We start from the raw sequence: 13,474 nt of genomic DNA on the forward strand, positions 1-13,474 counted from the left end.
GAACTGGCCACAGCAACAATTGCTAACCTCAAAATTTCTGAAAATTCGGAAAAAATGCTATGAAAAAAATGTGACTTTTTCACATGCTCATATCCGCGTCCGGCGTGACCTTCAGCATGTTCACGCAGCCGAGCGGGAAACAGACCTCGACTGACATCCACTCACATAAACACGTCATTACGTTTCACTGCAGCACCTGCGGATATAATTAGTCATTTACCACCAGCGGTGTGTTTAAGTTCCCTCTTCCTACAGAATCCACTCCAAGCCCGAGGCATCCATCAATCGCCTGCTGGTGGTGGTGGCCCGTCAGACACGCTTCCGTGTTGTTTGGACGGTGGGAGGAGCTCAGGTCGGCTCAGGTTTATATTGCAGTGTATTGATCGGCTATCGAGTGCACACTGTGTCCAGACAGGCTACATCCCCCGGAGAGCCCCGCTAAATTCAAACCTCAATTTATTTTTGTTTGTTTAGGCATTCCCGATGTCTGCGGAGGTGCCGGAGCGCTCAGGTTAGACACGCTTTGAAGTTTGGAAAACGCTCGTTCTTCCCGTCCGACTCCGGCGCGTCGACGTCTTCTCGTCCGTCCCTGGCGCCGCCGTGCGGCAAACTGCGATCTGAGAGGCCCGTTTCCACCAAACAAGAACATTTTGTCTCAACACGCGTGAAGGGATTTCAGGAGATTTTCACACCGCCTGTGATTTAAACATCAAGGCTTAACCTATTTCTTTATGAATAAGAAGGAGTTTGCCGGAGACGAGGCCGCTCTCGCCGCGGAACTTGATGATTCATTCTTCTTTCGCCGCGTGCCGACGGGAATAGCTTTAACCATTTTGCTGCTCGATTCACCTTATTGGTTGTTTGTGACAATGTTTTCTTATCAGTGGTACGTGTGTGTGTGTGTGTGTGTGTGTGAAGTTCGCAGGGTTCCGTCTTCAAATGTGCTGCAATAAAAAAAGTGGGAAATTGCAAAAGCCTTCACCGCACAGTAACAAACAGATCGGAGGTTTATTAGCTGTTTCAAATGAAACGGCCATCCATGAATTAATAAATACATGTTAGCACGCGCTGAGCACCTCAAATACTGCTCTGTTTTTTTTTTGTAGAACTTTTCCTACCGTTGCTCCCTTTTAACAAATGAGCCATCGAATTTTGCATTCCGTATGAGGATCACAGCAAAAGATCAAATCAAGCTACTCTCAATCTCTGAACTATTTTCTCAAGTCGGTGCGATTATTGCGAGAGCTCACGCTCCCTTCCCCCCTCCCCCACCCGTGCGCGCGGTTTTGTTTGTGTGTATGCCGTTAGCTTTGCAGTCAGAGCAGGTTCGCGAGCGCTCGGCACTGTTCTCCAGCGCTGCCACCTGCAGCTGGGGATCGATCAGCTCTCCGGCTACCCAGCCCACTCCCACAATCCCCAAACCAACCAGGACCGCCCTCTATCTCCAGCAGCTCCATGGCCTGTCTCTGCATTTCTCTTACATGAGTGGCATTAGAATGCATGCTATGTTGCAGAAAGCAGAGATTACTGCCGTACAGATACACAATAGCAATAAAAAAAAAGGCATGTGTCAAATTGAGCAGTAGATATATAGTTCTTTTAAGGTGCAAAGTATGTTAACACTGATAATATTGTCAAAATCCAGTGTACTTCTTGTCCAAAGATTGAGTTTTGCACAGAGATTTTGCCCTCAGCAAAGCGATGCTGCTAGTGGTGAAAGTAGCTTAACACTGTTAGCAAGTTAGCTAACATTAGCATCGACAAGCAAGCTACCATTAACATTAAGCTATGGCAGCACGCTTGAATCAGGCTTTAATCATCAACAGCTGCCGTCAGTTTAGCATTGATGAAGTATCATCTTTGCTGTCGACAGTCTGTCGGCGGTTTGCTGTTAAAATGTCATAAAACAAACAAAGAACAAAAAAATGTGACAGTTAAAAAAACAAACAACACTTCTGTGAAGTACTACGCAGTGCGAGATTTGAATGAAAACCGGTGACGAACAATATACTGTACTTCACAATGTGCTTCACTGAAGGGGAAATGTGGACTGTAGGACAAAGTGCAGTCCTGTAGAACATATTATAAGTATTTGTGACATGTGAGTATTTTAAAGTTTTAGGTCATTTAAAACATATTTCCAGCCGTTAATTGTCAATTATATTTTTGATTAACAGAATTTCTGCAATAATAACAACAACAATATGGATTTGAACTGTGACTTGATATGTGGACGTAAATGTGAATAAATCTCCTTATTTGGGCACCTATATAAAATACATAACTTTAAAATTTATCGCAGAAAAAAACATGCAACTTTATGTGCATGGAGCCTCTATATTGAGACACGCCATTGGTCACACACCGACTCACTCAGTCACAGATAAAAATATAATTCGCTAGTCATGGAGCGTAGCCATTGGAGCGCACGTTAACTCAGCCCATCCTCGGTCATTCGGAAACACGGGAACTAAGAAGGAGATTTGGACGGCAGCTCGCCTAAATCCCTCTTATTTTAGAACTCCCGCGCCTCGTCAGCCCCATTTGGGCACATCACTTTTGACAAGAACAAACTGGTCCTGCTGCTGGAGGAGCAGCAGGTCGCGGCAGATCCTGTCGACCGGTGCAGCCGCCCCGCAGATCCAGAGGAGGAACACTTCGCTATTATCAGGCGCTCGCTCTGCACCTTAATGATGGAAGTAAACACAAACTGGGTTGTTTAATATTTCATGGCCCACCCACTGAAGGTGTTTGGGGAATATCACATACATGTACAGAGAGGCGGGTCTGATGAAGGCGAGGGTGGTGTCCCTGCTGCATCTGGCTATCCTGTGCATGCATGTGTGTGTTTCTATTAATATACAGAAGGGCCTGGACCACGTTTGCTGCCTCAGTCCTTTTTCACCTATGCCTCTCCTCGCTGCTGCCTCGGCACGGTGATATATGGACCATATGGGAAATTATCGTGGGGTTGCAAAGCGCTGTTGACTTGAGTGAACATGCAATAAATTAGGCTCTTTGTGCGAGGAGGGGAGGGAGAAACGGCAGCTCTTTAGGTACACTTGGCGCAAATTTCCTGTAGACTCACCTCACCCTCCTTCCCCCCTTCCGCTGCTCCTCCTCCTCTTCGTCCCCTCCAGCCTGCTCCCCCCCGTCTCTTCCTGGCTCCCCATTGTAACACAGGCCACAGCACAATCTCATTCCCTGCTCTCCTAGTTGGTGGTAACACAGTGGGACATATCCACACAAATTACGCACATAAAACTCGTAAAGCCTGGAAAATATTTTAATAGTTTCCGCTCCCCCTTAGCGGCAACAAGCTGCATGTGCAGAGCGGGTTGAGCCCCGCCAAGATTATTGGTGCAATTAAATGTGAAACCCAAGAGGGGAGACATGGGTCGGCCGGCGGGGGGGGGGGGGGGGGGAGGGGGGAGTGGAAGCCGCCAACCACCCTCCTTTCCCTGCACCACCCCCTAAAAAAAGGCTGTAAACAAGGAAAATGACACTTGACAAGTTGTAAATTATGGACGCTCTTTCAAAGAGGAGAGACTCACCGTTGCTGCGGCGGCAGCGAGGAGAGAGAATAACGCGGCAAGGATACAGGCATTAGAGGAACTATGCACAGAATGTTAGTGCATCAAAGCCACAAAGAGACAAAAAAAAAAAAAACAGGGTGGGGGGAGAGAAAGCTGTGACTTCAAAGTCAAAGCATGATGAGCAATGAACAGAGAGCGGGAAGCAGAGAGTGGAAGTGAGTGTGAGCGAGCGGCAGATTCAAGGGGAAAGGCGGCTTTGCAGGATGATGGTACCTTAAGCAAGCTGGGGATGATGGTGGTGAGGTTGCGGGGGTGAGGGGGTGAGGGGGCGAGGATGTGAAGGGGTGAGGTGGCGGTGGAGGCCCGTGGATACAGACGTGCTGCTCTCTGCTCAACTCAAAGAACGCTAAATCACGCGCACAGATGCGCTCACACGTATGCACTCACACAAACACCAAACACGTACACACACACACACACACACACACACACACACACACAGGCTGTCTGTGGAAGAGACACCATTAAACAAAACACAGAGTAGATGGAGGATCTGGAGTCGGAGCCCGAAACCATTTAGGAACAAATCAGCAACCGACATTTACCCGAAACCGCTGAAAAAATACTCCGGCTGAGAGTCACTCTGCATTTTTACTACCTGCGCCGCTCAGGGAGAGTGTATCAACACAGGCAGTTTGGTAAGTGACACTTACATCCCAAAAGTGCCGCATTTGAATGAGGTTCAAAGGGCCGGCGCGTGAGATTTAGCAACATCTGAGGGTAAGAACTTGTACCGCGCAACAATGCTGATGCTAATCCCTGTTTTCTGATGTTCGGCTTAATCCCACATCTTTCTTATGCCAGCTGGGATGTTCGTGGTGAAACCAAGACTCGCTGGCCAGATCCGCAGACTGGGCCACAGTGAATACACGCAGATGCAACATCCTCCTCTCAAGTGGAATGAAAATGGTTGTCATTGGCGAATACATCAGTTTTTAAGCGACTTCATCTGCTAAATAAATACACTTGTATTCAGTTCAAAATGTCCTGCTTCAAAGGGACACTTTGTTCTGACCAAAGATTTTTCTAGTAAAGCACCCACTCATCAAAGACAGCACTACGCTTAATCTAATCTGCATTGGAAAGTGTCAGTGAGCTTCAGTCCGAACAAACTGCAGGCAGCCTTGAAACAGTACTTTAAAACTCCCGATTCTCCAGATTGTGATCCACTATTCCAGAGTGGAGAGAGAACGAGAGGAGAAAAAAAAAAAGAGGAACCAGAATTAATTCACTGTGCGCTGTATGCATACGGAAGCCCTCCGGCTTGAGACACAAGTAAAACGATCCTGTTATTTTGCGGAATGACTGGATGCTTGTCCCAGACAGAAAGCATCCCCAATTCCAGCTCATCAACTCAGTCAGGGGGAAGATTTCTGCAGGGGCGCTCGCACATGCACGCACGCACACACACACACAGGAAGAGGGGGTGGGGGGGGAGAAATCTATTAAAATACTTCCATTAAGTGAAAGCATAAATATCCAAAGTGTCTTCATTTGGGGCTCAAATGTGAGATATGCCGTTGCCATGGCAATGTGGCAATGGCTGGAGAACCTCCTCCCAGCTGTTGGTGGGTTTTGTGTGCGAAAGAGCAAAGTGGAAAAGAAAGCCAGGGAAGAGGGAAGCTGCGTGCGTGCGTGCGTGCGTGTTTGTGTGCGTGCACGCATGCATTGATGCCGCCTCCGTGCTGTGTTCCCCCCTTTCAGCCTTCAGAATAGTGTCTCTACTAATCCGTGAAAGTTGCGGCGCTCTGAACCGGTGGCCAAGCCTTTTCCCACTGAACCAAGGCCCAGGGTCTGCACCGGGCTTCACACTTGATTGGTCCCTCCCGCGGCAAGACTCCCCTCCCCGCTGGGCGTGGGCCCGCCCCCCTCGCTGGGCCGCTCAGCGCAGCCTAATCGCCTTCTCTCCACCATAATTACCAGCAGTGAGCCCATGCAGGACTCGACCAAACACACACCATTAAAGTCTGGCCAGACGAAGCCTCACACATCCGGCACTCAGCGCTGGGGCCCAAAAAACCCAACCACACAAATTTTTTTTTCTTTTCTTTTTTTTTTTTTTTTTTTTTTTACCGGGGATGCACCTGTCGAGCCGCGGGGTAACCCTTGCTGGGAGGGGTGGGGGGGCAGTTGGGCGGCCGTGCTCAGTGTCCTCCTCCCCCTGCCGCGGAGGTGATGTGTTTATTTGGTGTGGGATGCGGCCGCGGCCAGAAGTTGTGAGAGGTAACTATCTCCTTGTTGTGCCGCGCCGACTAGCAGAGGATCCACCCCGCCGAGAGGGAGCCCTTTGATATATGACCGCTTCAAACCTGCACATACAATGAAGGCAGTCAGTTGTGGAAATAGCCCAAGTTGAAAAAACACAACCTTTACCTTTTTTTTCTTTTTTTGCAGACCTCTAAGAGAAAAAAAAGAGAAAACAGCCCTGTTCATTCTGGGTGTCCAAGACCCTGCAATGTGTCTTCAAACCAGAGGCAGCAAACACGCCCACTTTTCAAATTTCGCCACGTTTTTCTTTTTTTTTTTTTTTCTCCAAATTTCAGCCTATTGCGCCATAGTCGGGGAGCATATGGGACAGTTCAGGTGAAACGCAGCGACCTGGCAAACGGTCCAAAAGGCTGAACGATGAGAGTCGGGTCCGCGTCAAAAAGGCACTGGGTGTGCTGGCACAGGCGGCGGCGGCGGCCCAGTCTGCGGATCAGACGGACGCCCCGGCACCCGTTAGCTTATTACTCTCTTATTAGGAACATTTTTTGTCGCGCACGGATTGGCAGAGTCCCACCAGCCACCAGCCACCCTACTTCACATGGCCCGGGCTCTGTCAGAGCTGATCAAAAGACATTTCTTCACATCTCCAGACGCCAGGGAAGAAAGGAGAAGAAAAGAGGGAGAGAAGAAAAGAGCCAGAAGGGGGCATACTGCTCTCTCTTTCCCTGGTCTTTTGGTTGAATGAGGACTTTTCACAATGCCCTCTTCTCTTTCTTTATTCTTTCATTCTTCCGTTGGCAAAAAAAAAAATAAAGATTAAAAAAAAAAAATGGGGGGTAAGGGGCGGGTAAGAAGGGGGGAAAATTGTATTTCCCGTCATGTTTTGTCAAATTGTTTTTTTCTTTTTTTCCCCCCCAGCCAGATCAAAAACAATTGTGCCCAGGTGAAGAAGAATGCGCCTGCAGAATTACAACTATTCCAGGGGGAGAGGGGGTCCTCGCAGCAAAGCTGAGTGGCTTCCAGGCGGCCGAGACCCCCTCGAAGTGCTAATGAAAAGTGTAACTTTAGCCTCCCAGCTGTACGTCTCAATCCATAATCCTTCCCCAAAAAACCTCACCCCAGAGCCGCCTACCACTCCCAACGGCGCTCCCAGCCTGCGCCGGGATGGGCCCTGCACTGATTCATGTGGCACTCCCATGTCATACTCTCAACCTGAAAGGGATTTGCTCTCTTATATTTGCCAGGGTGGTCAGGGGCAACTCTCTGGAAACACACAGAGTCCCAGTCGTCCCACGTCCCAGACTGCAGCCCCTGTTTCCCTCTTCCGTGTGCCAGCAACGGCGGCGGACGCTTTCCTTTTTTTTTCTTTTTTTTTTTTTTTTGTTTTGGAACTTACCAGGATGAGATGAGACGCCACCATTTCCGTGGTGGTTTGTTTCAGCGTCGCAGGTGAGTGTCTGGTGTGTGTGTGTGTGTGTGTGTGTGTGTGTGTGTGTGCGTACAAGCGTGTGCGTGTGTCTTTTCTGTTAGCCGAGCTGTCTGCTACAACAGACAGCTAGCACAGACGCGTGGAGGGGCTGCTGCCTCGGCCTGTGATGTGACAGCGGGCCCAGGAGCCTGCGGAATGAAGAGGTAGTCGGAGCTGCAGCAGCCGTTTCCCATTGCAGAGCCGCGCGTCCTCCTCTTGAGGCGCGATTTAGAGATCTCCCGGCATATGGCGTTGTCATCATTTGATTTTAGCAAAGTATCGGAAGAAAGTTGAGTCAAGCGCTGCTGGGGACCGGCCGATTTAAAAATGCATTGATTTCCATTGAATTATTCTGTCAAAGTTGAGGAGGAAGCCTCTAATTGGTAAAACTATGAGTAATTGATGACGCGCTCGTGTCCAAATTACAGATTTTCAAAGAGTTTGCGCGCGCCAATTTGGAGGAATCCTCTGCAGGTCGGCCCGTCACGCTTTTCCCTTCTGCGCAAAAAAAAAAAAAAAAGATAAAATAAACTGAAGTAAGAGTGCGGATTGTGTTACTTACCCAAACGGGCTGCACAAGGCGAACGTGTGTGAGTGCGAGTGGTGGGATGCGGGGGAGGAAAGGGGGGGTGGGGGGTCCTACTTCACTTGGCCACTGTGCATCCGCCGCCGTCGTAGTAAACAAGCCAAGGTGACCTCTGGACGGCAGGTTTCTACGTCCTGTGGCTGGTTTGTCTACGTCGTGTGGTGGTGTGAGCAGCGGGTGGTTGATGCAGACTGAAAAGAAGGGATCAGCTCATCCTATTCCATGTGCGCTTGCGTAAGTGTGCGTGCGCCTGTGCTGGCCGCACGCGCACACCCACGCACGTTAACGCGGTCTCGCGTGCGCACGTACTCGCGCCGCCCGCCGCTCGGAGCAGGAAATGAAGGCATTGCCCCCCCCCCGACATGCACGACGCACGTCCTGATATCAGTCGCGCTTTGCGGCGTATACGTGTCGGGCTAAAGGCGCAAAATGAAGAGATCTCACTGCTCACAAGAAATCCCCCCCCCCCCGCCCCCCGCCTACACCCTTGCTCACCCCTCCATGAAGTGGAGTCGCCACTGCTCGGCCGGGATTTTGATGTCATTTTGGTGTTAGGAAAAAAAAAAACTGGACCAATGCAAAGAGCAGACAAAATGGCCGCTGTTGCTAAGCTAACAGGGGAGGCGGAAGAAGATGGAGCTGAATCTCTGTGAGCAGACTTTAAATGCAGAACTCCTTCGTTCAAACGCCGAAAGCGAGCGGCGCAGGGAAGAGCGTTTTCTCTCATTTGCTTCTGTTGAGTTTTGCAAGCGGCTAAACGTTTCTTTCGAACACCTTGTTTCAAATATAAAGAACGTCTAACGCCAGGAAACCGCCCGCTCGCACTTCTCCCGACATCACAGGTTCACATTTTTCTTGTATCGCTAAAGTATGAGTTTTGTTTACTTGACATCAGATATTTTATAATTTACAGCATTTAGAGAAAAAAAAAATTGGAGATTTTTTTTTTTTTTAAAAAGGCCGCAAATGCTTTTATTTCGGTATCAAAATGATTGCGTAAATATTTTCAGCCGAAATATTAAGTTAAGAGACGAGAGAAATGTGACAGCTTCATAAGAAAGTCTGTTTGACACTCTGGAGTTGAAAGCTTTATGTGATACAAGGAGAGGCTTCGCAGTTTTTGCCTTTTTTTTCTCCGAACCACTCGACCCCCACCCGCCAAACCGACACCCCACCATGCGCTAACTCTGGGAAATCACGAGAGAAACACAGAACTTTCTCTCCCACTGTACTTTTCAAACTGGTCTCAGATTTTAAACTGCAGATTATTGAGTTTAATGCAATTGGAAGTTTGGAGAAGTTTGACAATTGACTGCATACATTTTTTACAAAAGATAAAAATGCTTTGTATCATGCACTTCAACCACTGCCACATTACAACAGGCTTCTGTAATTTGCCAACGCCACGTTAAAGCGTAAAACAATGTTTTGTACGGAGCGCTGTCAGTACGGATGACCTCCCCGTGGAAATAAAACACAAAAGAGTCATTAGCAGGGACGATTGGATGTGTTCGTGTCCTGATAAGTAGGAGGGTCTCCGCTGACAGTAAAGTGCCCTCTCTCCATGCACACACACAAACAGATGGTGGCCTTTCAGTCTGCAAACTGAGAGAAGTTTCACCTTTCAGTCGCAGAGAAAGGGAGAGAGAGAGAGAAAAAAGCAAACTTGCTGTTTTTGATCAAAAAGTCTGCGTCTTATTTATCGGCACACATCATCAGATGACAATGAGATGCCTCCCATTCTGCAAACACAGTGTCCCTTGAAGAAATAAAAAGGCTTGAAACAAAAGAATCTTCTGCCCCGTAAGATACCATCTTGAAATGCAGAGCTAATGAATTTCATCTTTTGATGCGGGCGAAGTTTTGAAAATGCAACAATAATTAAAAAGAGCCGCAGTAGAAGCTTGCAAGCAGATGGCTCCTTCAACAAACAGATAAATGAAAACATAGAATGCATAATCGTCTCCTGATTGCATGTATTTGTCTGACATAAGCTGGAAAAGTTTAGCGATGCACGCACAACTTATCCTCTTTCCACCAGCCGACACCATGCAAACTGTCCCCTCTCTGTACCACAAACTGCAATAAGATCCAGATAAAATTGTTACCGAATTCAAATTTCTCACGAAGAAACAACCTTGACCAATTTTTATAATTACGATAAAATATTTTGCATAAAAATATTCTTAATTACATTTCGAAATAATGTTTCAAATGCAATTAAGAAAATATAAAAGTGACTTCATTTGAATTGTGCTCTTTAAAGGTCTTTCTTTTGGCTCACGTCCATTCAACCAATATTTTTAGATACATTTTCTATCATAAAAAAAAAAAAAAATCAAAATTCACTTCATATTTCACAATCATATCAATCACAAACATATTTTGTTTTTATAAAAAAAATAAATGCTCAATACATTTTCGTAGAGCCGATTAGAAAAAAAATACACGGCATCAAATTTCACATTGAAAGTTCTATACAAAAAATTTAAATTTACATTCAAAATTGTCAATTGAAATTTTAAAGCAAAGATTTGACTTATTTTTTGTTCTAAAAGTGTATATAAATATTATCAAGTTTGATTTTAAATATTCTTACTCGGCTATTTTTTTAAAGGCACGATGAAATTCAAATTTAGAAAAAAAAATGTATAAGGTTTTTCTATTCACAATTTTTGAAGTTTTAAAATATTTGTGTATCTTCAGTCCAAAGACGGTGAGCATAGACAGTTAAGATGATGAAACTGATGATGGTGGTGGTGGTGGTCAGGATGCAGAGTAAGATTCTCGTCAGGATATTTAAAAAGGACGAAGGCCTGTTTGAAATCAGGAAGGCCCCTGTGTTTTTGATTTGATGAGTTCAATTGATTTACCTGAAGCTGCTGGTTGCACATTTCCCTAAATGCACCTTTAATGATCCGGGCCATAATTCTAGTGTACAATAGGGATGTCAGAGTCGCAGCGTCGACGAGGAAAAGAGAAACGGGGTGTGGGTTTTTGTGGATGTTCTTCAAAGGCACTCCAATTTCACACTGTCACATTAAACCACTCTTATATTTTACTTCCATTAGTGTGTTTTTTTCCTGCTGTTTGCTCCTCAGCCCTTTTCCCCCCTCTTTGACAGCATGTAATTTACGCAATCTGAGACACTTTGAACTCCATCATTTTTTTAAAAAATTTTTACAAACATGCTAAATTATTTTTACAGTTTAAGTTATTTTAACCAAACATTTTGATAGATTGACACTTTCCAACCGCTGCTTTTCTTTTTTTTTTTTGTCATTTGTCACATCTGGGCTACAGTGTGGTTATTTTTGTCACCCGTCAGCTCTGTATTTTGACTGCTGGCATATTTATTTATTTTTTATTTTTTGCACGCATTGGCGTTACCTGTCCCGAGATCGTGACACCTCACGACACTTGCACGTGCCGAGCGCTGCCATGTTGTGACTCTCTGCTCCGGGAGTGTCTGTTGCGTGTCACTCAGTTAGTTTCAAAAATTGTCAAACAGAGAAAGTTGTGTGTCCTGGTGCACATGCAAAACTGAAGGACTCTGACATGCAGATGTTGGCATCTTAAGCTTGTTTTTCTACACGACACGCATGCAGCTGACGTTGATGTAAGAGAAAAAAACAAAAACAATATGTGAAAGTAATTCTAAAATATTTGCGTAAAAAAAAAAAAAAAGAAAGAGAGAGAGAGAAGTAGAATGTTGTGGAACACTCGATTGAGACCTTACGATCTTCCGCTCGGTAGAAAATAGGTCAGCATTATATAACCATAAAGTTGACTGCCAACATCATGCAGCTTGTTTACGGTGACATCTCATTGCTTGGTCGGCGGGGTCCCTACCAGCATGTGTCTTTATTAGTTTTTCCATGCACTGCTGGCGTGGGCGCCCCAGCGGCAGCAGCAATGACAGCCTTGATCCCCTCCTCGGTGCCCCACCTCATACTAAGCCCTGGATTTGAAGGACAGCTCAGGACAGAACAGGAGCGGCAAAGCAGAACGCAAGCGAAGCACGAGGACACATTCAAGCAGCCTAGTCTGGGACGTGGACAACAAATATGACACACACACACACAAACATAAAAAAAAAAAAAAGACATGGCATAGGTAAAGCCTTATCTTCCAGATGGTAGGCCAGTAAGCCGATGTTTTCTTGTAAACAGCAACTCGAATGCACCCATTCGCTGAGACCAGATCAAGGCGACCAAAGCATCCTGTCGACAGGCAAGTGAACAGAGAACCACAATTATTCACCCAACAGCAGAGGAAAAAAAGAGGAGAGAATTTTATTACTCTCAAATGCGTGGCCTGAATTCTTGATTCCAGTAGGAAAGGGGAAAAAAATGTTCCTAGTGAGAAGCACCAGGAGGTGCTGTAAAGCAGTTAGCCTTTTGATAGCGCTACAGCGGCAAAAACAAACATGGCTGATCAGGACGGGGCAGGTAGCGCAAAGCTGGCTGGGAGATTCAGTGCAACATTAGCATTAAAGAAGCTCTACAAGCCGGGAGCATCGACGTAAAGATCCTGTCCACCCTCCCCGCACTGCCCACATTCCCACTAACTCAGCCAGGAGTACTGCAAAAGAAAAAAAGAAAAATTAAAAACAGTTACTGCAGGTGTGAGCATTCTTAGCCGCAATGGTTTTTCTTGTCCAAAGCAGGCATTGTAATGCTACCGCACCGGTGTTGTTTGTGATTATATATCCGCAAGTTCATTTTCGATTGAAGTATTGGTTGTTGTTTTTGTTTTTTTTAGCTATTTTCTGATTATTCTAGAGTTGCTCACAGCATTTAGCCTCAATATACTCAGTAAAGTTGCTTCTTTGATGCTCAGGAAGGCCTCAGTCTGCCGAGCCCACGGAGACCAGGCCCGGCTGAAAATGAGAAACTAAAAGACAAGGCGAGGCGACCTGGTTCTCCTCATGCGAAGTGCTAAAGCTCACCCTAACTTTGTGTCGCCGCAGCTTGTGAGTCACAACTGTGAAGATGTAACATCATTTAAACCCAATCTGTCACCAAATGGAGTGAAAAATGTGCTTGCCAAGTGCACAAGTCTAACATCGCCAGTTATGGCACTAGCACGCGCACACACACACACACACACACACACACATACACACAATACACCACACACACACTTGCTCGTACACACGCGCGCACACACATACACCCATCACTGTGTCATTACACCAGCAAAAATCGCAAATTAATGGAAAAAAGAAAAAGAAGAAGAGTGAATTGAAGGAGTTGCTGCTAACGCGATAGCTGTCAAAGGTCACGACGGACGCAGAGGACACGCCTCCACTGTCATCTGACTTTATTGGGACACAGTTCAGTGAAATAATCAGCTCCCATAACAGCCAGGTCATTTCACATGGTAATGAGAGGAAAGGAAGGGGGAGAAAATAGAAAAAAAAACGTGAAAATATTTCCTCGACGTGGCAACATGCAGTAATGAAGTCGCCGGCGTCTCTCTTGGGCCCTGCTAGTGTGACCCGCTTTGCCTTTTCTTTTTTTTTTCTTAAGCAGAAAAAAAAAATGTTGCTAATTTTGACGGCTCGCCTCTCGAGCGCCCGGCCCTCCGCGCGTCTGTCTGCCGCCTTCCGCA

This window comes from Nelusetta ayraudi, unplaced genomic scaffold (genome assembly GCF_046127955.1).
Source record: "Nelusetta ayraudi isolate G7.1 ecotype Tasmania unplaced genomic scaffold, CSIRO-AGI_Nayr_v1 ptg000090l, whole genome shotgun sequence".
Taxonomy (NCBI): domain Eukaryota; kingdom Metazoa; phylum Chordata; class Actinopteri; order Tetraodontiformes; family Monacanthidae; genus Nelusetta; species Nelusetta ayraudi.